This window comes from Rhinolophus ferrumequinum, chromosome 8, assembly GCF_004115265.2.
Source record: "Rhinolophus ferrumequinum isolate MPI-CBG mRhiFer1 chromosome 8, mRhiFer1_v1.p, whole genome shotgun sequence".
Taxonomy (NCBI): Eukaryota; Metazoa; Chordata; class Mammalia; order Chiroptera; family Rhinolophidae; genus Rhinolophus; species Rhinolophus ferrumequinum.
In genome coordinates, this window is record NC_046291.1 from 10359478 (window position 1) to 10380740 (window position 21263).

The 21263-nt window shown below is 41.4% G+C and overlaps 1 protein-coding gene across 1 annotated transcript in view; it reads left to right on the forward strand.

Moving 5' to 3' along the window:
* IRS1 (insulin receptor substrate 1) overlaps positions 1 to 19438 on the forward strand; it is a 54355-nt gene extending 34917 nt beyond the window's left edge. Inside the window, exon 2 of the mRNA XM_033112204.1 lies at positions 18232 to 19438. The gene's annotated coding sequence lies outside the window, so the exon portion shown is untranslated. The remainder of the gene's footprint in view (positions 1 to 18231) is intronic.
* The last annotated feature ends 1825 nt before the right edge of the window (positions 19439 to 21263 follow it).

A 21263-nucleotide genomic window follows, 5' to 3' on the forward strand; every position in this document is an offset into this window, starting at 1 on the left:
CTTAGTTTTCTAAGCCTGAGTATCAATAATCGTACTGGAAAGTATTTATGGGTGGCACTAATTGATAGGGAGAAGGTATTCAGGAAAAGGAAAGAGAGTTGGGGGGAGAAGAGGGAAGCAGGGGATGAAGGGACAGAGTGCCCCCCCCCCCGTAATTGCATCCAGGTATCTTCCAGGTCTAGGCCACCCAAATTCAACTGGAAGAAAGCCTTTTTGGATTATTTTGATCTGTTAAACCAGTTGTATCCTGTACCTTACAATAGGGAACATACACTCAAGCTAGATACCTGCTGAAGGTTAGGTCTGTGTCGCTGAGTTTTCTGTGCAGCGAGATAATGAACACAATTACATCTGAGCCATTCAGTCAGTTGCCTCCAACTAGAATAATGTGCATAACTCAGCTCTGTTGATATGTAAACTGTATAATATCTTAAAGCTAACGTCATTGTTTTTCCCTTCTCCAAGTACAGACTGTTTTGATCTACAGAGGGAATATTTTTAAAAAGTGGATGTCTAAGAATGTAAACACTTGGGAGGGGAGATGCCGCTGTGTATGGCTGACTTTTATTTTAATCTTCTGTTCTTTCAGGGCTTTTAAGGTCAAAGGGCTTTTCTTTACCTATTATAGTGCATGGCTTATGACTCTACTAGTGTACTTTTTCAAGGTTTATTTTGGCTTTCTAAATAAAGGACAGAAGGACTGAAGGAAAAGTTGCCGGGTAAAAATATCCTGAAGTGTACTAGAACTTGCACTGGAAGCCATGGGCCAGGGCAGCTACAGTCCATAGAGGGAAAGGGTTTCTAGTTTATGACGCCAGTAAATGCCAGGCCTCCCTCTTGCTTTACCTTTCGGTTCTGTTGGTGTGTGTTTGTCAGAATCGGTTAGTTACACCCAGTTGCTTGTGTCTACTACTGTCTAGATTCTTCAAGGAATGAGAGATTTTATATTGAGTGTTTTTATAGGAGGGCGCATAATAAGGGACAAAGGTATGCTTTTCAGATAGCAATCTCGTTTGCAGACCTGTTTTCCAGAAGTGAAGGTATTTCTGATATCCAGGTGCCTATTATATGAAATGTTGTAGCTGAGTTAGTTTAGATTTATCACAATGACATTTCACTGTGTAATTTCTCATTACTCTTTGTAAACATGAAGATGGCCCCCTGTTTCCTTTTGTAAAAATAACTTTGTACATTCCAATGGACTCTTTAGATGAGAGGCTTGACAACACTTCTACCCAGGCTTTTTATAGCATTGTCTATAAAATTGTGGTCAACAGCATGGATTTTGAATCCCAATTGCCACATTTACTAGCTTTGAAATCTTGCAGAATTTACCCATCCTTTCCTCACCTCAGTTTCTTCATCTTTAAAACAGGAATACTAATAAAATCTCAGGATGGTTGTGAGAATTAAATGAAATAATGCACATTAATGCCTGAATAGTGCCCCTGACATGTAACGAATGTTGGCTTTATTGTTGATGGAGAGTCTAAGAGTGTATGCGTGTGTGTATGTGTGTGTGTGTGTTGTGTTTACCCCAGGAGTGGTTTTCTTGAATATTCAGGGAGGGTGAAGGACACAAGTATAATTCGAAAACAATTATAATCAATATTAAAATTGCTTTGTTAGTGGTGATATTTAATTTGTAGCACTAAAATTTATATTTATCAAAAGGAGGGGACAACACTTTTAAAAGGTTAGCAAACCTCTGCCAAATGCTAGAGAAACGTCACAAAAACTTAAGAGCCCATTTTTTCTTTGGCTGAAATTATCCTTAAGTCATATGGACCTTTGAATATGTATGTGAGTATATGTGATTTTCATATAGACACTTTTTTAGACAGTCTAAACAGTTATTTATTGAATGCCAAGTATGTATAAAACACTGCTATATCAAGTAGAGAATTAGAGATGAGAAACTTCAGGAACAATTTAGTAAGGGATATTAATCAAAGGGAAGTTTATTCACAGTCTCAGAAATTTCATGGCATATTTGGACTATGGTATGATTCTACGATGCCTAGATACAATTTTACCTTTCAGGTAATGAAGTTTAAAAATTCAGGTTACAGAACTGTAGGGTGCTTTATAATTGCTTAGGGCAATCCAATTTAAATAATGGATCAACTATTAAAAATTGTAAGTTCAAAGCCAAATAGGAAGCACCTTCATATCCAGTGATAAAATAGTTATAGCTTGGACAGAATTCCTTATTTCAAACCTCTGGTATCACACGATAAGTGTAATTATTGAGGTTTCAATGACACGAGTTTTTGAGGTGCTCCTTTCTGCAAACATGTCTTGCAAAGTAGAGAGTTTTAGTATCAAGTACCTTCCTTTCCCTTTCAGTTCTTCTTTCAGCCTGTCCCCTCCTATTATTGTTTCTGGTGACTTCTTGCTACTGGATACCATGAATTAATTGTTGTATAATTGCAATTGTTGGGGGTCTTGCCACATGAGTCACCATCTCATTTAATCCCCCACAATAACCCAATGAGTTAGACACTTGTAGCACCATTTTACCAGGAAACTGCAGCTCCCGGAGGTTGATCAAACTGCCTGAGTGCCAGTAAGTGGTGCTGGAGGAACTGGGTTCTCAACATAGTCGGCCATATGGGTCCCACAGTAAGTCTTTGCAGTGACTTCCATTGCTGCTGTATCCCAAAGCCCTTGGTGAAATGTGTTCTCACTCTGTCCCAACTGGTTAGGAAAGCAGCTGTTGTGAATTGCACTGCCCAATGGCGGGTATGGAATTAGCTCTTGGGGACTATCTCTGGCCACCTCATCGTTTTCCTTCCATTTCCTAAAGCTGTTAGCAATCTATGCTTGCCTTGCCTGGGCTTCTCTTCCAGACCCTTAAAGCTGCAGCTCCTGGTCAGAGCATAGGGCCAGGCCTCGTGAATGAAATCACCGTCAAATAATGAAGACCCGTGCACTGCCGTAAAACTTTATTGATGGGGAAGACGCACTCTTGTAATTGACTTTCTAATAAATGGGACTGGAGAACATACTCTTGACTTTGGCTATTTGCCTTCCTGTAGAAATGGGGACCACTTTACTACTGTCTGTTGACAGGAGTGGAAGTTGTTAGCACACACATAGTATCCTTCTCTGCTTATCTTTTAGTCTCTTCCAAATTTGGTATCTTTGAGTCACTGTAGCTTTCCTGCTTCCCCTGGTGTTACAGAATGTGCTACTTCTGGATCTTCCTGTGCACACAGCTGTGTTTCTGGGGATGAGATGTCTGCACGTGGGATCATCCTTGTTCTTAAGAAAGATTGTGGAGGATGAATTAATGCTCAATGGGAAAATGGGAGCATATTTCAATATCATGCTTTTGATATTTTAAAGTTGAAGGTGTCGCAGATTAATTATAATCATTTGATTATGTTGATTCCACTCATTTACTTGAGATGAGCTTCGTATGACTTGGCAGTTTGGTGGCTTTTACTATCTACTGGTCCCCTCCAATAACAAAGATGTGGAGTTGGGAACTAACCTCCGGTTTTCGCCTTGTAGTTTATTTGGTAAAAGATGGCGAGAGGGCAGGGTGCAAGCATTCCGTTGAGTTTTGGGGAGTGCCTGTTTATGTGGGTTCAGTCCTCTGTGAACTGACTCACATGGCCCTACTCAGTTCCTCTTGACCGAAACCGCCAGACATCAGAATAATCTGCATCGATTTTTTTAAAGATAAAAACATTTTGGGTCATAGTTTCTCAATTCAGTAGTCAAAGTCTCCCTTAGCCTGAACACTAAGTAGAGTAAAAACCCATCAGTGTGGAGTCTTTTAAGGAATTCTGTTGTTGTCCCCAGTACCTTCTTTGCAATCATCCAGATCATTTTCTTACCCCGAGGCAGAGGTTTCCCATTCTTCTGCCATTAACTCTTTTAGAACCTTTTCCACCTGGAAATTTTTTTTTCATGTTTCAATTCAAAGCTGTTTCTGCAATTTAAGCACATTTTCCCTGTGGAAATGGAGAACAGATGGCTTATAGGGTAGCCCTCCTTATAAGTCCCCAGTTAAGCCCTCTTATTATTCTTTTATATAAATGAAATGGTACATTTCCTTTCTTTTTAGGATTTTTAGTCCTTTGCTACTAAACGTAGGGTCTTCAGACCAGTAGCGCTGGGGTCCTTTGGAAGCTGGTTAGAAATGCAGACTCTTGGGCCCCACCCCAAACCTAGTGTGTCACAATCTGCAAGGAAATCTCCAAGAGATCCTAAGCACATGAAAGTTTGAGAAGCACTGCTTTATTTTGTCCTTTCATAATTTGGTTGTTATTTTCTCTGTACTTTTCTCTAGTGTGTCGTAACAGTGAAGACCAAAGCTAGACATGTTACTGTTATGATGATGGCTTGGATAGTACCAAGCGTAGTGGAAATATTTATCTATCTCAAATTCCTGTTAATTTAATACCCATGAGGTTAAAATATTTCAAACTACTGTTGACCCTTGAACAACATGGGTGTGAACTGAACAGATCCACTTACACACGGACTTTTTTCGATAAATACTGTCAATGTATTTTCTCTTCCTTAGGATTTTCTCAATAAGATTTTCTTTCCTTTAGCTTACTTTATTGTAAGAATACAGTATATAATACGTATAACATACAGAATATGTGTTAATCAACTGTTTGTGTTCTTGGTAAGGCTTCGGGTCCACAGTAGGCTATTAAAAGTTAAGTTTTTGGAGAGTCAAAAGTTGTATGTGGATTTTTGACTGCACAGGGGGGTCCGTGCCCCTAACTCCCAGGTTGTTCAAGGCTCAACTGTAAATTGATGTCTGTTCTTTATTTACAATAAACTTGCAGGCTGCAGAGACTTTTTTGGTCTTTTTCTGCTATATGGTTACCCCTGTCACCTAGAGAAGTCCCCATTTTGTGGTTAAGTTGGCTGCTAGGAATCTTGCTTTGCATTTATACTGAATACCACCCTGTTTTTCCTCTATTAGGATCATTTTGCTTTTCTAAATAGTTGGGCTATTAAGATTGTAATAAGTCATGGTTAGAAAGTATACTGCTTTGGGGTGAGAAGACCCCAAGTCTCACCTCCATGCTGCTACCAACCAGCTTCATGAGCTCGGACAACTCATTTAATGATGATGCTAACTGTGTATGTTCAAGGAAGTTCTTATCATACCAGGCCGGGAACTGCTTTGATTGCTCTGTTCATATTTACTCATGTACATGGTGACTTGGTCATGTAGCAGAAGTTATGTATAGAAATGGGAGTGGAGCATCTAAAACAAAAATTAAAATAATTATCCTCCAGATGCATATTTTGATTAGTCATTGTACCACCCTCCTTACCACTTTCATAGGACTCTCAGGTGGGAAAAACTTGCTGTGTTGAATTTTGGTTGCAGGCTCCTTTTATTTCTTGAATCTATCCCCGGAAGAAATGCTAGGAATCCACTAAATGACCAAAGGCAGGGGCAGAGGCCACAGCAGTGAAGAGTCCTGGCTTATTTACTTACGTCAAATGGTTCTCAAGCCAAATGGTCCTCAAGCCACTGACTTTCTCTAGCTCTGCATTAGAATGGGAAATGAGCCAGGATCTGGTTGCTGTCAGTCCTCACACCTCTGTTTGAAAGACTCTAGGAAGCCCTTTGTTTCTACTGGAAGTTCTCTAGGGAGGATCCAAGAAGCGATGATTTGTGGCAAGTCAGCGGCCATGTTTATGGGCCCTATTGGCTACCGCTGATGGTTTGGGAGTGATCAGAGTTGGGGGACAGGACGAAAGAGGAGCATCTCAGAAGAAGTAAGGCTTGACATGGACATTTCCACAGTCACGCTCTTCCTTATATTGTTACTGCAGGAGAGAATGGAGAAACAGAATGAACAGATAAGCCATTGCCCATTTGTGACATGGTTTCACAGGAAAAATTTAAGGCAATTTTTGAGCCCAATTAAGCCAAGCTCATCATAGGACTGTTAATTAAGTCCTAATTATAGCCTGTCGCTGTTTGATAGTAATGGCAAAATTGCATGGTTGGGTTTTATTTTGAAAGCATTTTGTCAGCGTCTCAGGCTGTGGTCTAGAAGGAATAGAAGCTATTGTTTTCTTTGTGTAGTTTGGGTCCACAACAGCTCCTGTGGCTATATTTAAATAGGATCTGTTCTTATTGCTGTTACCTTAGGATTCAATCTGAAAGTTTGTGTTGAACCACCCAGAAATCAACTTGTTCTTTCATTCATTGTGTCTGATTTTCAAAAATTTGAACCCTATGCACTCTCATTGGTGATGGTGTGCGTACGTGTTCTTCCCTCCACTCTGCTGTTTGTTTTCAAGTTTAAGTTTAGGGTGAACAGACCTAAAAGTGCCCTCCTGGGAAGACATCTTAGAAACAGCAACTGGAATTTCTTTCTCTGTCTTTGACTTTTTTTTTTTTTAATAAGTCATCTTCCAAAGTGAGTATTTATTTCCTAAAGTACAAACAAAACCAAAACAAAAACACATCTAGGAAACAGTATTCTGACTTAGGAGTAACCTCTTAGAAAGCAAAGTTAGTGGATTAATTTTTAAAATTCAACTAATTCTGGAACAGAAAGGACCTCATCCTTAATTTTCTTTTCTTTTTTTTTTAACTCCCAGATATTTGAGGGCAGTGAGCATGACTAGTAGTCACAAGTAGCATCAGGAGAGTGTGTCTTCTTGTGCATAATGCCCTTCTCTTGTTAGCTCACTGAGTTTTGCAAATAATCTTGAGGACTAGGCATTTTCTTCATTTTATTAAATTGTGAAGGCAAGTGAGGTCAGATGACTTGTCCAAGACCATATACCGTGTTTCCCCGAAAATAAGACCTAGCCGGACAATCAGCTCTAATGCGTCTTTTGGAGCAAAAATTAATATAAGACCCCGGTGTTATTTTACTATAAGAACGGGTTAATATAATATAATATATAATATAATATAATATAATATAATACAATACAATACAATACTGGGTCTTATATTAATTTTTGCTCCAAAAGACGCATTAGAGCTGATTGTCCGGCTAGGTCTTATTTTGGGGGAAACACGGTATTATAGAAAATACTGGCTAAATTGGGCGGAGATACAAGCCGGGGAGCGGTAACATGTATTTCCCCGCGGGGTCGCTCTCTTTTTCACGGTCACAATAGGTGGAGCTGCTCGCACGCTGCTACCCTTCCTCCAGCTGTGTTGCTTTGGCCTCTGTGATGCCCGATATTCTCGCCTCGCTCGCCATTGCTTTTGCGTTCCGTCCAGAAGGTTCCTGTTTTCCTAGAGAGAAGGACCATGTGAAAACATGGGCCCGGACTGGTGACTCTGGTTAACTAGCTGTCTTCTATATAGTAGAAGGTGGTGAGGGAACAGGACACAGCAGGGGTTAGGCTTCCGTCATCTGTGGTGAGTTGGGAAAGGCTGTGAGCATGGGGATTCACCCACAGGGAACCTGAAACCATGGGTGGCAGTCAGTAATCAATGAAGGCCTCAGAACAGGAATGCCCCTTCCCTCTCACTCTTCGCTGGAACTGACGTGGAACCCAGAAGCAGTTGACAAGCATGTTCAGGGGCTTCTTACATTTCCTCAGCTAACGGGAGTAGCTCTGGAACATGGTTTCTCAGCCTCAGCACTGTTGACATTTGGGGCCAGATCACTCCTGGTTGCGGGTGGCTTCCTGGTGCACTGTAGGGTGTAGCGGTGTTTCTGGCCGCTCCCCACTGGATGCCAATAGCCAGTCACCCACCTCACCCCAGCCCCAGTTGTGACAACTGAAATGTTTCCAGGCACTGCTTTGAGGGGAGACATTATTCCTACCCACGCAAATTGAGAACTACTTCTCTGGAGATTTAGTGAAACACTTGGAGGCTAGGTGAGCGTGTTGAAGCCAAAGTCCAGCTGGCTGCAGTGGGCCTGAGGGTCACCTTCACAGACCCCATTTCTCTCCATGGGGACTGTGATCCCCTCAGGGTCAGTGATAAGTATTCTTCATAAGGATCCCTTAGTTGAGAGCTGTCACCACTTCTTCATGAAAAATTTGGCACAACTGTCCTCAGGATGCTTCTGGGTCAGCCTTGCAGGCAACCTGCTCAGCACCCCACTGACATGATGCCGTTGAATTCAGCATGCTATCAGGGAAATTTGCAGCAAAGGCCACTTTCCAAATCAAAAAGAAAAGGGCTGAGATGTCAGATAATGGAGAAGAGAGGGAACAAGAGCAAAGTGAAAGTGTGACTTGAGAGATGAAAACAGAGGACCAGGGGTTTGGGTCGGTGGGTCAAAGGCCAGCACCTCTTTGTCAACTGGAAGAATTTTGCTTCCTTAAAGAAGTATTTGCAGTTACTTAGCAATCCACACCATTGTCTGTTTCAAAGACCTTAGAGATGCAAGCAGTGTGTATATTATCAATTATTTCAGATTATCTTTCCGATTTTTCCCCTTCCCCTTCCAGCTGCCAGCGATTAGTTGTGTGCATCTGGCAGCAATTTCAGGTTTTCGTCAAGTTTCTCACTCAGGCAGCATTGACTGGCTGTGTCACGCTCCTGTTCCGTTTCTTCAGATGAGAGATTGGGGAAAAGAATTCGGAAACAAAAGCCATCCAATTCCTCCCCCAACAATTAGAAACATGCTTTTGAACCTGGAAATAGTACACAGGACCCTCACTGAACACCCATTGAAGCCTGTTCATCGGGATTTTTTGTAAATTCTTTCATGTCGCATAAGTCTTTTTGTTAACTACTTAGAAAAGGTGGGGGGCTTCAAGCTTCTAATGTCTTCTGGGAAAGGCCTTTCAGCGGTGATTCTATAGTTAGAATTCATTTAAGATCTGCTCAGAGATACGCTAATGCTATGTGTCCTAATATTTAACTCATGCTGTTCTGTTGGTAGGTAGGTAGGTCTTGGTCTGAAATCCTGTCAGTCATATTTTAGCTTTACTCCCACTGCTTTTTCTTTTTTTCTGGCATTTTCCCCATACCTACTTCCAGTCTGAAATAACTTTGTCTCTCTTCCCAAGACACATTCTAATCTTGGCTTCAGCTTCAGCCCTTGGCTGTTATCTGCTCTGTGGATTCATTCTTGCTTGCTAGTTCCACCGGGGCATTTTTGGTTGGTATGTGTTCAGGTATCCAGAGAAGATGTGAGTTCCAAGGATTTCTTGTTCTTAAATAAGAGTAGTTTCAGTCAGAGCTGAGGTTGGAGGACTTACTATGTACCAAGCACGATGATAAGAATTTTTCATGTATTATCTCATTTAACCTCTGGTAACCCTATGAAATGGGTACCGTGACCCCCAAGTTACAGCTGAAAACATGGAGATTTAGGAGGGTTAGGAACATGCCCCAAATCATAGAGAAAACAGTGAGAGAAGAGAGAATCTAAGTGTAAGGCTTGTGGCTAGATAATGAGGCTAAGAGATCAGGAGGGTTGAGAAAGGTGAGTGCTTTATTCTGCGCTCCCGGGCGAGGTTCACGGGTCCACAGACGGGGCCGGTGACGTCGCGCCCAGGGCAGAGTGAGGGAGGCATATATGCGGTTTTTGGGGTGGGGGTTGGCTGAGTGAGGTGGCAGATGAGCAGGCCCCCCCAGCGCAGATCAGGCGCGAGTGGCTGCATCCGGAGTTGTTTATCGCACCAAAGGTCCGCTGCCTCTTCGGGGAAACACCAGGGGCCCCAGTTTCCGTCATGCGAGGAGGGGTCTGACGTGGCTCCTGGCCGCTTTGACCGTGCCCGTAGCTGACCTAACACTAAGTTGTTTTAGTCTCCTTTTAAATTTTTGCTTTTGGAAATAAGTTTTGAGTTAAAATTGATTGATCGAAAGCAAAACAGCTCCATCTTCATTCTCAAAATAACTTTTTTTTGGATTGAGTTTCCTAAATTACATGTTAGAATGCAAAGTTGCACACAGGTTACTCGTGTATCACTCAGATTGAGGCAACACAGGGGAAGTCCATTTGTTGTATTACTTTGTTGCAAGCAACGTTACGCTTTCTTTAACATGTCCCAGTTAAACGGAGGTTCCACCTGTGGCCCTCTGTAATCGAAGACGGATGGTACAGTTTTCCATCCTCCTTTACACTGACTTTTGTTTAAGAATTGCTCTCCTAGCCCAGAAATCTTTATGACTTGCATTTCTTTAACAAGAATTCTTAAGATAAAACGAATGAGAATTGGGGATTGAATAGATTTGAACTATGCTGCCATCTACTTATGTATTTATGACCAGTTTCAATTGGTTTCAGAGAGTGTTCTTTCATTATTTAGACCATTTCAAAAAAAAAAAAATGAAATAACAGCTCACTTAACTTCAAAGAATCCCGGATTAAATTCTACCCAACGTTCTCCCCTTGGTATTCTCAACGCAAGAAGGCATTTAGGCTAAAATCTGTTTGTTTGTGATTTATGGTCATGGTTCCCAGGAGACGTTAATTAGGTGTGTGTCCTAGGGAAAGTCTTCTACTGAGCTTGAACTTCCTAGGCAGAGTTGGGAATGGTTCTGTCCTCCGTTAGGCCAGGTTAAGGCCAAAAGCACCTACAGGAAGGCGATCAGGACCACACAGCTGAAGTACCTCGTGGTTCCCGGTAAAGATGCTTGTTCAGTTCAGTACATTTTTCTTGCATTACCAACTTCTTCCATAAAGTCAACCACAACCCATATTATCAGGGACTCCGACTAAAACTTGTGGTGAGTAGGAAATAGATTAAACATAGGTTTTCCCTTTTCTCCAGCTGCCAAAAGTGATGTCAGTGGTCTTAATGATCCTGACCTCAGCCTACTGCAGACCCAGGGCTGTCTGCAGACCTGTGCTAGCCTCTGGGTCGTGTGCTGTCTTGGAAAGCTGATGATGGGTGATAAGAAACAACTGGGTAGCCAGACAATTAATTACTCAAATGTAAAGTCAGGCACTTGTTTTCTTGAAGCAGTTTGTGACACAACTCCAGGGAGTAGGCAAAGAATGCAAAATCTATTTAGTGTTTCACTGAAAAAGTAAATGCAAGGGGAGTAGGCCTGCTTGATTTCCTTTTGCCTGATTACAGAAACGGTATTAATTGCCAACACTTTTTACCACCTTTGCACCACATTGTAAATGAAGCTGTGATTTTAAGTGTACTGGTTTATGTCAAAGACATACTGATAAAACCTATATCCTTTATTTCTGAACATCACACACACACAAAAACCTGATGTGAAATTTCAATGTAAACCTTAAACGTGGAATATAATTCCTATGAGGAAGAATATACTGTAGAAATAGCTCCCATGAAAGCAGAAAATGGACTGACTTTCAAGACTTTCTTGCTCAGGTAGGGAAGATGGTATCAAATTACCTTTGTGTCTTTGAATAACAGGTTTATTTTGGTTTAGCCCTGTTAAAAGTAAAGCTTCCTGTCCCATAGCACATGTGGTCTGACTTGAAATGTGGGGAATTGTTTTTCTGAGTGCCTCTACCTTGACTGCCATATATATGGGGACATACTATACTACACTTTTGGTAGAAGAGAGATTTAGAGACATTTTGGTTTACCTTTGAAAGGGGGGATGTTATGGTGTTGATCCCCATTTGGATTTTATCTTTTAATTATCTTTTGCTTTCTCAGCATGCTCCCTGTTCATTAAAAGAGTGGGAAATCACTAAAGTGAATATTCTTTGGCTTAAAGTATTTCTGGATGTTTATTCAGAGTTCCTTAATACATCAATGACAGAATACATTTAATTGTTGAGAACCATATGTTCTTATTGTTGCTCTTTTAATCTATCTTCTCCATCAGTCCCTAACTCTCTTGAAAAGTTTCCAGACCCTCCTCCTGTGCTTGGTTGCTGGGGAAGGAGAAAGTCACAGTGCTGACAGAATTCACCCCAGCGGACCACAGCGGGAGCACACAGGCTTGATGGTCTGTCCTCGGTCACTCCCTCTCTTCTTTCCTTTTCATACTACGTGTGCCTTTCTTCATTGGTGGTCTCCTGAAGTCACCAGCTTTGCCAGAAGGTCTTTCACTGGGACAGAAAGGGAACTGGAGCGAGATGGCCTCTCACATGTTGGCAGCTCGCCCTGAGTTTTCTTCCTTGGCAACCCCGCACACTAGAAGGGTTGGCCAGCAACCTTGTTATTTCCACCAGCCCTGTCCCATGTGACTTGCGCCAGGCAAAAGTGCTATTTAAGCAGCAAAGCTGGCTTGGCTGGTCCGTCGCCCTTTGCCATTTAAGACCATGAAACCAAGTCTTTCCAGCTCAATTCTGGCCTGTTTTAAAAGATGTTGGTTTCCTTTCTTTCGCGAAAATGGCTTTCTCCTTGCAACATGCAGTAGCAAACATCTTCGTCTTACCTCTAACTTTCAATCCTAACTTGAGATTTTATTTGTACATTGTTTTTGGTGGTTATGGTCTGAAGGCTTTTAAAACAGAATGCTTTTCCGCCACACTTCCCAGCTGTGCATTGTGAAAAGCACAGACGTTTCCCCAGTCCCAGACTTGAAGCTCTGTGGATTTAGCTTTCCTTTTTCCTGGGATGATTTCCATAGCTAGTAGAGCTGGGCTGATATTGCTGCTTCCTCCCCAGATGCTGCCTGCGAACCTGCATGGTGGGACCCCAGCTCTAAGCCAGGAAATTCCTTTAATAAGGGGTTTCACAGTCCCTCCCGAGAATCAGTGGTCTCCTTTATCCATCTTTACATGGCGTGAACGTGAAAATGAGGCGTGCTATACATTACCAGAACTATACATATATTTGAGATGGATGATTAAAAAAAACTTAGTAGGCCCATTTACCAGATTTCAGATATGCTTAAAACCAGTCCTTTTGCCGTGTTTTGTAAGGTGTTTTGTTTCATTAATGCAGAAGCATTCCAGAAGGCTTGATTGGCTCTACATTAGTGGTACCATGAATTAATTGCACCAGCCTCAAGGAGGTACCTGAAGAAGTGGATTTTGGTTGTGGGACTGGCATGCAGTTGAATATAATTATGTGAAAAAGAAAATAAGCAGACCTGGGAAGATAAGATATAGAGAGGTGTCACAGGTGCCATGTTCGGCATCCTTCAAGGGCCATGGCCACCCACCCACCTCTCCTTATGCATTTGTCTCACCCTTTCTCCCTCTAGGGTTCTCAGAGGATTGGGAGTCTCTTTCTGCTCTGAGAGGAATGATTCTCCTCTCCTGGTTCCTCCAAATACTTTGCCTGTGCCAGTCCCTTTAGGAGTTAGCCTTTTGGAAACCAAAGTCAGTAAGCCAGAGGCTTTTTCTGTTGTGAAACTGCCATACTTCTCCCCTACAGAGTGAATTGAGAGGACAGGGAAGGGCGAGCATACCTAGAAGGTTTAACAAGTCGGTTAACATGTCGCATGTGTTCTCACCAGAGATTTTGTTTTCAAGAATGGGAAAGATTTAAATATGATCAAAACATCATTTTCCCTCTCCCATTTAAATAGTTTCATATATTGTACTCAGGAATTGTTCTGTATTACTAATGAAGGGTTTTTAAGTCATCGCTGTTTATGTTAAGAGAAAGAGAAATATGCTGTTTTGACCCATTTCTTTAACGAGGAATTTATACAAAGTTTTGTAGTCAAATCAACAGTATAAGATTTCAAGCAATGCTCTCCATTGAAGAACAGTCATTATGTCGTGATTTTTTTCCAGCATAGTTTGATGATAATATTTTATTCCTATTTTCTTAGGAAAAACAATGCTCTACCCAGATACTTACAACTATGTTGCACTTGATTCAACAAACGGGCAAGAAATTTCAAGGCATTTCAATACAAGAGGAAAAACTTTTAATCAATGGGTTTGACTAAAAACACAGTGCTGAGAGGGTACAGATCCCTCTGTTGATCTTCTGTCCTAACCTCGTGCTACTTTCAGCTGCTTTTCACGGTGCAGACTCCTCAGTAGGCTGGCCGTGTGAAAGGCAGTAGGACCTTTATTTGTTTTTCAGCTCTGGTAGGCATGGTTTAAGTGGGTTGAGTCCAGAAGATGTAAATTCTTACTGGATGCAATAATGCAATAATCCATAGGTCTCAAGTAGCATCGCTCAGTGTTGACTTATTTGATAATTCTTTGAAAATTACATTTTTCATTACTGGGAACAGGATTAGGTGGGTTTTATCTCATGAGAAGACACACGAAAGGCGACAGTAGATGCTGATGTGATGATGAAATTTGGTCAAAATGTAATTTCCTGTTGTTAAACTCAGTGACAGGTGCATCGTATTTCTGGGTTCAGAAGTTCTTCCCCAAAGCTGTAACATGAGGACGCACGTCACAGGAGCATCCCCGTTTGATATTGGCACAGCTCGTCCCCAAGGAAACATTTTGCTGTTTTGTGTCTAGTTTATGTGTGCTGCAAATGAATTTTTGTACGTATAAAACATCGGAGCAATATTTGCCTTGCACGGGGGTGTGAGTCAGTTGGGGTTGTGTACATAAAGTGCACTAAACAAATACCCATGTCTTCCTTTTCAGTGCTTGTGGTAGACTTCAGCATGGCATTTTCTTTTCCTTTTTTTTTTTTTTTTTTTAAGATTTTATTGGGGAGGGGGAACAGGACTTTATTGGGGAACAGTGTGTACTTCTAGGACTTTTTCCAAGTCAAGTTGTTGTCCTTTCAATCTTAGTTGTGGAGGGTGCCGTTCAGCTTCAAGTTGTTGTCCTTTCAGTCTTAGTTGTGGAGGGCGCAGCTCAGCTCCAGGTCCAGTTGCTGTTGCTAGTTGCAGGGGGCGCAGCACACCATCCCTTGCGGGAGTTGAACCGGCAATGTTGTGGTTGAGAGAATGTGCTCCAACCAACTGAGCCATCCAGGAGCTTAGCGGCAGCTCAGCTCAAGGTGCCGTGTTCAATCTTAGTTGCAGGGGGCGCTGCCCATCATCCCTTGTGGGACTCGAGGCAACCTTGTATTTGAGAGTACACTGGCCCATGTGGGAATCGAACCGGCAGCCTTTGGGGTTAGGAGCACGGAGCTCCAACCCCCTGAGCCACTGGCCCTATCATTGCATTTTTGTCACTCAATAGATGTTTGTTGATTTGAATGACTGAGTGCCTGGTCATTCAATTGCTTAAAAAAAAAAAACAACAACCCAATTTCTGAAATTACAAAAATGCATGATCTACATGTTTGTCTCTCTTGAAGTTAGTTGCTTTATGCAAGCTCAGCCCTTGACGACAAGCTCTTAGAGGCAAGGATACATATAGTCAGATGAACTTAAGTCCACGAAGCATACACTGTGGTCTGTCTGTAAGGTTATGAGAGTTCTTTCCAAGGAAACTTATCAGAGGAGTTGTGAACAGCTCTGTTTCCGGAACTTCAGTTTTGGAATTCTTTGGCTTTAGATAATACCACTCTGGGAACCATTACCTAGCTTAATCAGCCCCTTTATTCGCCATAAATGTCTCTCAGAGCTTTTTGGCTGTCTCCAAGATCAAATGGGCCCTCCAAGGGCCAAGACTGGCTGCTCTAGAGACCATTCAAAAGAATATACCCAAGGCTGAGAAAGCAGTCGCAAAAAGAATGGGAACATGAGAAGGCATTCCAAAAATGTTCAAACAATGGCCCCTTGATTAGAATAAGTATGCAGACCCCACGGTGGCTGAATGAAGGACAGTTCTCACTGAGGGATGTCTGTTAAAAATCCATGTCATCACTCTGTAGCTAAAGTTCTCTCTCTCTCTCTCTCTCTCTCTCTCTCTCTCTCTCTCTCTTTTCTCTCTCTTTTCTCTTTCTCTCTCGCCCAAAGATAAGCAGATGGGAACTTCAGACATGCCCTTTGAAATCTTTCCAGCCTCTCTTGCCTGTTTATAGCCTTCCACCCCACCCCCTCCATCTGCATTACCTCCCATTTGCCTGCACTCTTTTATAGACTCCTGAGTTGATGGCATCAATAGGTACCATTAGTGACTGAGACTTTGCTAAGGCTTTGGAGGAAGGTATAGGATGGAACTGATACCTCTTTTTATTTCCTGCTCTTGGAGCCTACATACTTGTGGAAAATTACAGGGATGGCTTCAGAGTGTCCCAAAGCAATAGATTTCAACACTGGGTGAAGCTATATATGTTTCTCAACTCTTAGGGCTCCCAGTCTCCACGTTTCTGCATCCATGCAGGTTGGCACATGCGATGACAACAGTGGATACAGTTTGTCCCTGTGCTAAGCTGTTTGTGGAGCCATTCTGGAGGAGAGCCAGATATACAATGAAAAACACATGTGACCTTTACTGTTCCCCCGTTTTACATTTGGCAGTTTGTTTGTCTCAGCCCTTTATAAAGTATGGCTTTCCTACCTAATTTTACGTCTAGGGCTGTGAAGCTGTGTTAAGCTGTATCTAGATCCTCTGATAGATCACAACATGAGTTTGGGAGAAACTTGAAACTAAATAAGAGATCCATAGACCTGTTCTCTAAGGTTTTGAAAGGATGGGTTTGCCTTTCACTTGTACAAACCACACAAAATAAATCTCGTATCTCTGGCAATTAAAGGGATATACCTGGTGTGCTTCTTGTTTTAACATGGGTATCTTCACGTCAAGTGTTTATGAATAAGTAGAAAAATAGACTGTTCACCTGTTGTTTAGGGGCAGAGTGAATATTTTAAAATAAACAGAAATCTCCTCCTATAACTGGAGTCCTCGTTTGCTAAATTTCAACTTACCTGAAAGCCATTATGTAAATAATGAATGCTGATGATCCTGGCCATATTCTGTTTCAAGAGGAGAGAGAGAGAAAATAAAAACAGTTCTATTGCTCAACATTCTCATTGTGCAGATTTGAGAATCCTTTGCTGTCCTTGTAGCTGACATGGATTATTACTGCTGCACTTTGGTAACATCACAAAGCATGCCCTTGTTGTCCCTATACTTAGATAAAGGTGTCTTGGCCTGACATTGAAGGATCTTCAGCATCTAGCCCAGCCTGTGTTTGTGGACTCACTCCTTCTGCCCCTTTTCCAGATGCCTGAGGCTCCGGAGAAGCTTCAGTCTTCACTTGGCCTGCCCATGGCTGAGCATCCCCCTGGGCCTTGTTTTATCCCGTGCCCTCCATGGGAAATGTACTTTGTCCCTATCATTCATGCAGCTCACATCCAGTGAGTACCTGCTATGGGCCAGCCCTTGTGCTAAGCTCTGGAGATGGATGCAAAGGTGAAGCAACAGACACATTCCTAGTTTGCACGGCCCCAGTCTTTTTCCTCCTTCCAAACCAAGCCTGTGTGTCAGCCCTTGCATTCCTGGCCGGAAGGATTCTTTCCCTCTTCCATGCATCTAAAGCTTTCTTCCTGTGCACCTCTCATGGAGTTCACTCCTGTCTACTCTGCATTCTGTCTATTTATGACTGGAGCTTAACCTTCCTTTCCAGAATTTCTAGAAAGCAGAGCCTGTAGCTGAATTCAGCTTTGTATCCTCCATAGTACTTAATGCAACCATTTTACTCATGCAACAAGTATTTATTGATCAACTACTCTGTTCAGTATATTCTGTAAATACTGATATTTATAGAAAACTTTTGAATGCATGAAATTATGGACCTCAGAAGGACTCTCTCATGTTGATGCGTGAGAGCAAAAGAGGCTTGATGAGGTTTCAAAAGGTGTCTCCTCTTTGGAGGTGAACGGATAATGCCCCTTGACGTCTGCCTTCTTGAATTGCATAGAAGAAATGTTGTGCTTCTACCAGAAAAATGTAATTTTGTTAGACCTCAATCAGGATCCTTTTTTTTTTTTTTTTTTAAATTTAATGATTAACTAGGTCTGTCTTGCTTTGGTCTCCTTTTGTATCTAAAATTTACATGTCAAACAATGTCACGTTAAAAACTGATTTTAGATTTTGTAATGTTAAGCCTTGCAACATCAAATTCTGAACTTGCAGTTGACTTTTAACCAAAAGAAGATTCAGCATAGCCTGACTATAACCTGCTTACCATATTTTGTAGTGACTTTGCACAATAACCATAATGTACATTTTTGTTTTGATTGTAGGAACATCAAAGCACTGTGTATTTTTGTGTTGCTAAGCCTCTGAAACCTCCAAATCACATTGATTTGTTTACTGACATAATATTGACTGTTTTGAGTTTGTGATTGCTTTAGACTTGCATTTTGAAAGAAAAAAAAGAAGTTAAATATAGTTTGTTGATTTTATTTAAGCACACAGCGCTGTTTGTGCCTGTAACTTCAGTGTATCAGATATGCCTCCTTTTTTAAAGCACAACCCTAACAAAGTGATTGAACGTGCCTTTTGAGATGCCTGTGGTGACCGATTCCTTCATTTTCCTTTGCAGAATGAAGACCTAAATGACCTCAGCAAATCCTCTTTTAACTCATGGGTACCCAGACTCTGAATATTTCATGATTCACAACCAGGACCTCACATCTTCCTCCTCGGTAGATGGTACGATGCATCCATTTCAGTTTGTTTACTTTATACAATCCTCAGGAGTTCGTTGACTGAACTGCACGTTCTATATTGTGCCAAGCAAAAAAAAAAAAAAGGAAAAAAAAAAAAAAGCACTGTGACACCAGAACAATGAGTCTGCATAAACTTCATCTTCAGCCGTAAGGACTTGGCTGGCCACATGAGCTGATGTGCCCACCATGCCACGAGAGAATGGGTTTACTCTCATTGCATCTACATGACACATTTCATCTGCTGCTGAAACTGTGCGACAAAGCGTCTTTGTAAATTATTTCACGCAAAATGGTTCACGTTGGGTGGAGAGAGTATTAAATATTTAACATAGGTTTTGATTTATATGTGTAATTTTTTAATTAAAATGTAACTTTTCTTACAGTACACATCTTTTTTTTGGATGTGGACATGAGGTATACAATGTTCTGTTGTAAAGAGTGGAGCAAATGCTTAAAACAAGGCTAACAAGAGTAGAATGGGGTACGACCCTTGTTTTAAGATTGTAATTCAGAAAAATAATATAAGAATCATAGTGCCATAGATGGTTTTCAATTGTATAGTTACATTTGCTGATACTATCTCTTGTAATATAGCCCTGATGTTGAGCTGAGATCCTTACAAGAAATGATCTTAATTTTGTATTTTTCCTGTAAGGCAATAGGCCATGTTAATTAAACTGAAGGATATATTCTATTGGTTATTTTCAAGGGTCAGCTTAAAATTGGCAATTTAATGGAAGCAAATTACAAGAAAAGAAAATCAAAGTCTTCCATTGTACATACTGTAAAGAGAAGGAGACATGGGCGATTCCTTCAAGTCAAAAGGTCTTGGAATGAACAATGTGGGTGTTTGTAAATTCTGAAATTTCTTTCTATTCACAATAAACTAGACTGTTGATCTTTTCTTCTCCCCTCCCCCCACTTCTGTAAGCTTCCTGCCCCATTGCCACCATTTTCTTCAGTGCACACATTAGGATATTTCATTTCCTGCATGGTCTCGAGAAAGATGGTGAGACAAGTGAGCATTTGTCTTTAATTTCTAACCAGAATTAAAATTCCAGAAAATGCTTTTTATCATGACCAGGGATACATGTCACTTTCTTGAAGACCTTATCTCATGTTTTTCTGAAACCTTCCAGTGTTACATTATTGAACTGAATGTAATTTGGCCCGTTTGCCCTGGTGGGTACTAGCCTCTTAGTGATTAGTTAATAAAACCCAGTGTACAGAGAGCCCACGGAAGCTCAATGACCTGCTCTTGGAAACATCTAGCCAGCAGTGAATATGCTAATCCTTTTCTTCTTTGGAAAGTACACACATCTTGTATTTTTCCTAGTGAAAAAGAAATGGCGATGGACATACTTATAGATATTGCCTACGGAATTTTTAAAACCTTTTACCAGGAAACTTTCTAAAGGTTAGGTGAATTAATGCCAATATCAGGCTTCCTCGGAGTTATCAGAAATTCCCAGCCCTACTGTTGAGAGGAACAACATTTTATTCTCTGAAGGGTAGTGCTCCCTGGGTGGGGGTGGGGCCACAAGGAGGGGGCCAGGTTGGGGGTCATAGCAGCGGCTGCTGCCCCTCGTCACCTGCCAGGGACCCCTGCTCTGTTTCAAAGGGCGTGGAGATAAATGGAGCCCTTCAGCCTCTTGAGGCCTGTGGTACTGTTAATTCAACCGGGTGGCATGTACCTCACAGACTGTTGTACAATGTTCATTGTTGCGGAGTCTAATCATTTGCATGCTCCTCAATTTCTAAGATGAATAGGTCTGTCGTCATAAGAATCCATTGTTTTTTCAAGGAACTTGCTGAATTACATCATTTCCTACCAGGAGAGAACACTACCAGTTTTAAAAATCTGATATGAAAGTTGTTTTTTTTTTTTACTCTTTTATGAAAACGACTTTATTGGTCAAAGTAACTTTCATTTTTCAAGTATTCTGACTCATCCTCTTACTAGTAGTGCAGGAGGAAAGCAAGCTGTTCTGCTCTCTTCCCCTGAGAACAGTACTTGAAGAGAAAGCAGTGAACAAAGCCCCAACCGTTTTCCTGTAAAGCTGGTTATTCTCAAAGAACCTAAACTTTGAGTTTTTATTACCAAGATACCTCTGCATGTGGAATTATCAGTGTATTTGGGGTGAGAACAGAACGAACAGACTAGAAAAATCCATCTCTTGGTCCCTATTTCTCTGACGTTTTTGTTCAGGCAAATAGCATAAGGGTAGAAATGCTTCTTGAAGCTGCTACCGGTCCCTGAGCTGGGTTTTTTCATGGTGGTATCAAACTTCACTGACCGAAAACTGGAAGTTGCTGGTATTTAAGGCAAAAAACTCACACTCTTGGCTGCGTGAGGGGTTATCTGGAGCAACATCAGTGGCTAAGCCCTTGTGTTCATTTTCTATTGAGGAGAGTTGGCTTTTATCCATTTCAAAGTGTTTGTAGGCCAGCCAAGGGCTTACGTTAATGGAGCTTCTAGTGGCCTCCAGTTAACCTATAAGTTAGTGGCTTTTTCTTCATGAGAGCAACCTTTCACAGTGTTCTTTCTTAGAGACTTAGGCAGAGGTTTAAAATTCTCCTTTGTGGAAAGAACAATATGTTTTCGTGACTCCAGGATAGTCTTCATTCTGGGGAAAAGAAAAAAAAAAAAAGAAAAAAAAGGTCCTAGAACCAGCTAGAAGTGAAGAGAATCCATTAATGATCAACTGCCTGAGTCAGTAATGACCAATCAGTACCGATGTTACATTTGTGGCTATTTCTCGCTACTTTCAAAGGTCAGGGACTCTCTTGACTAATCTAGGTTGACTGCAAAAAAGTGATTTACTAAAATTCATCTAGCCAGAAGAGTAGAGATTTTTAACCTTTCTTTCCCTGACTCGTCTCCTAGCTGTCTTTTAAATCTGAA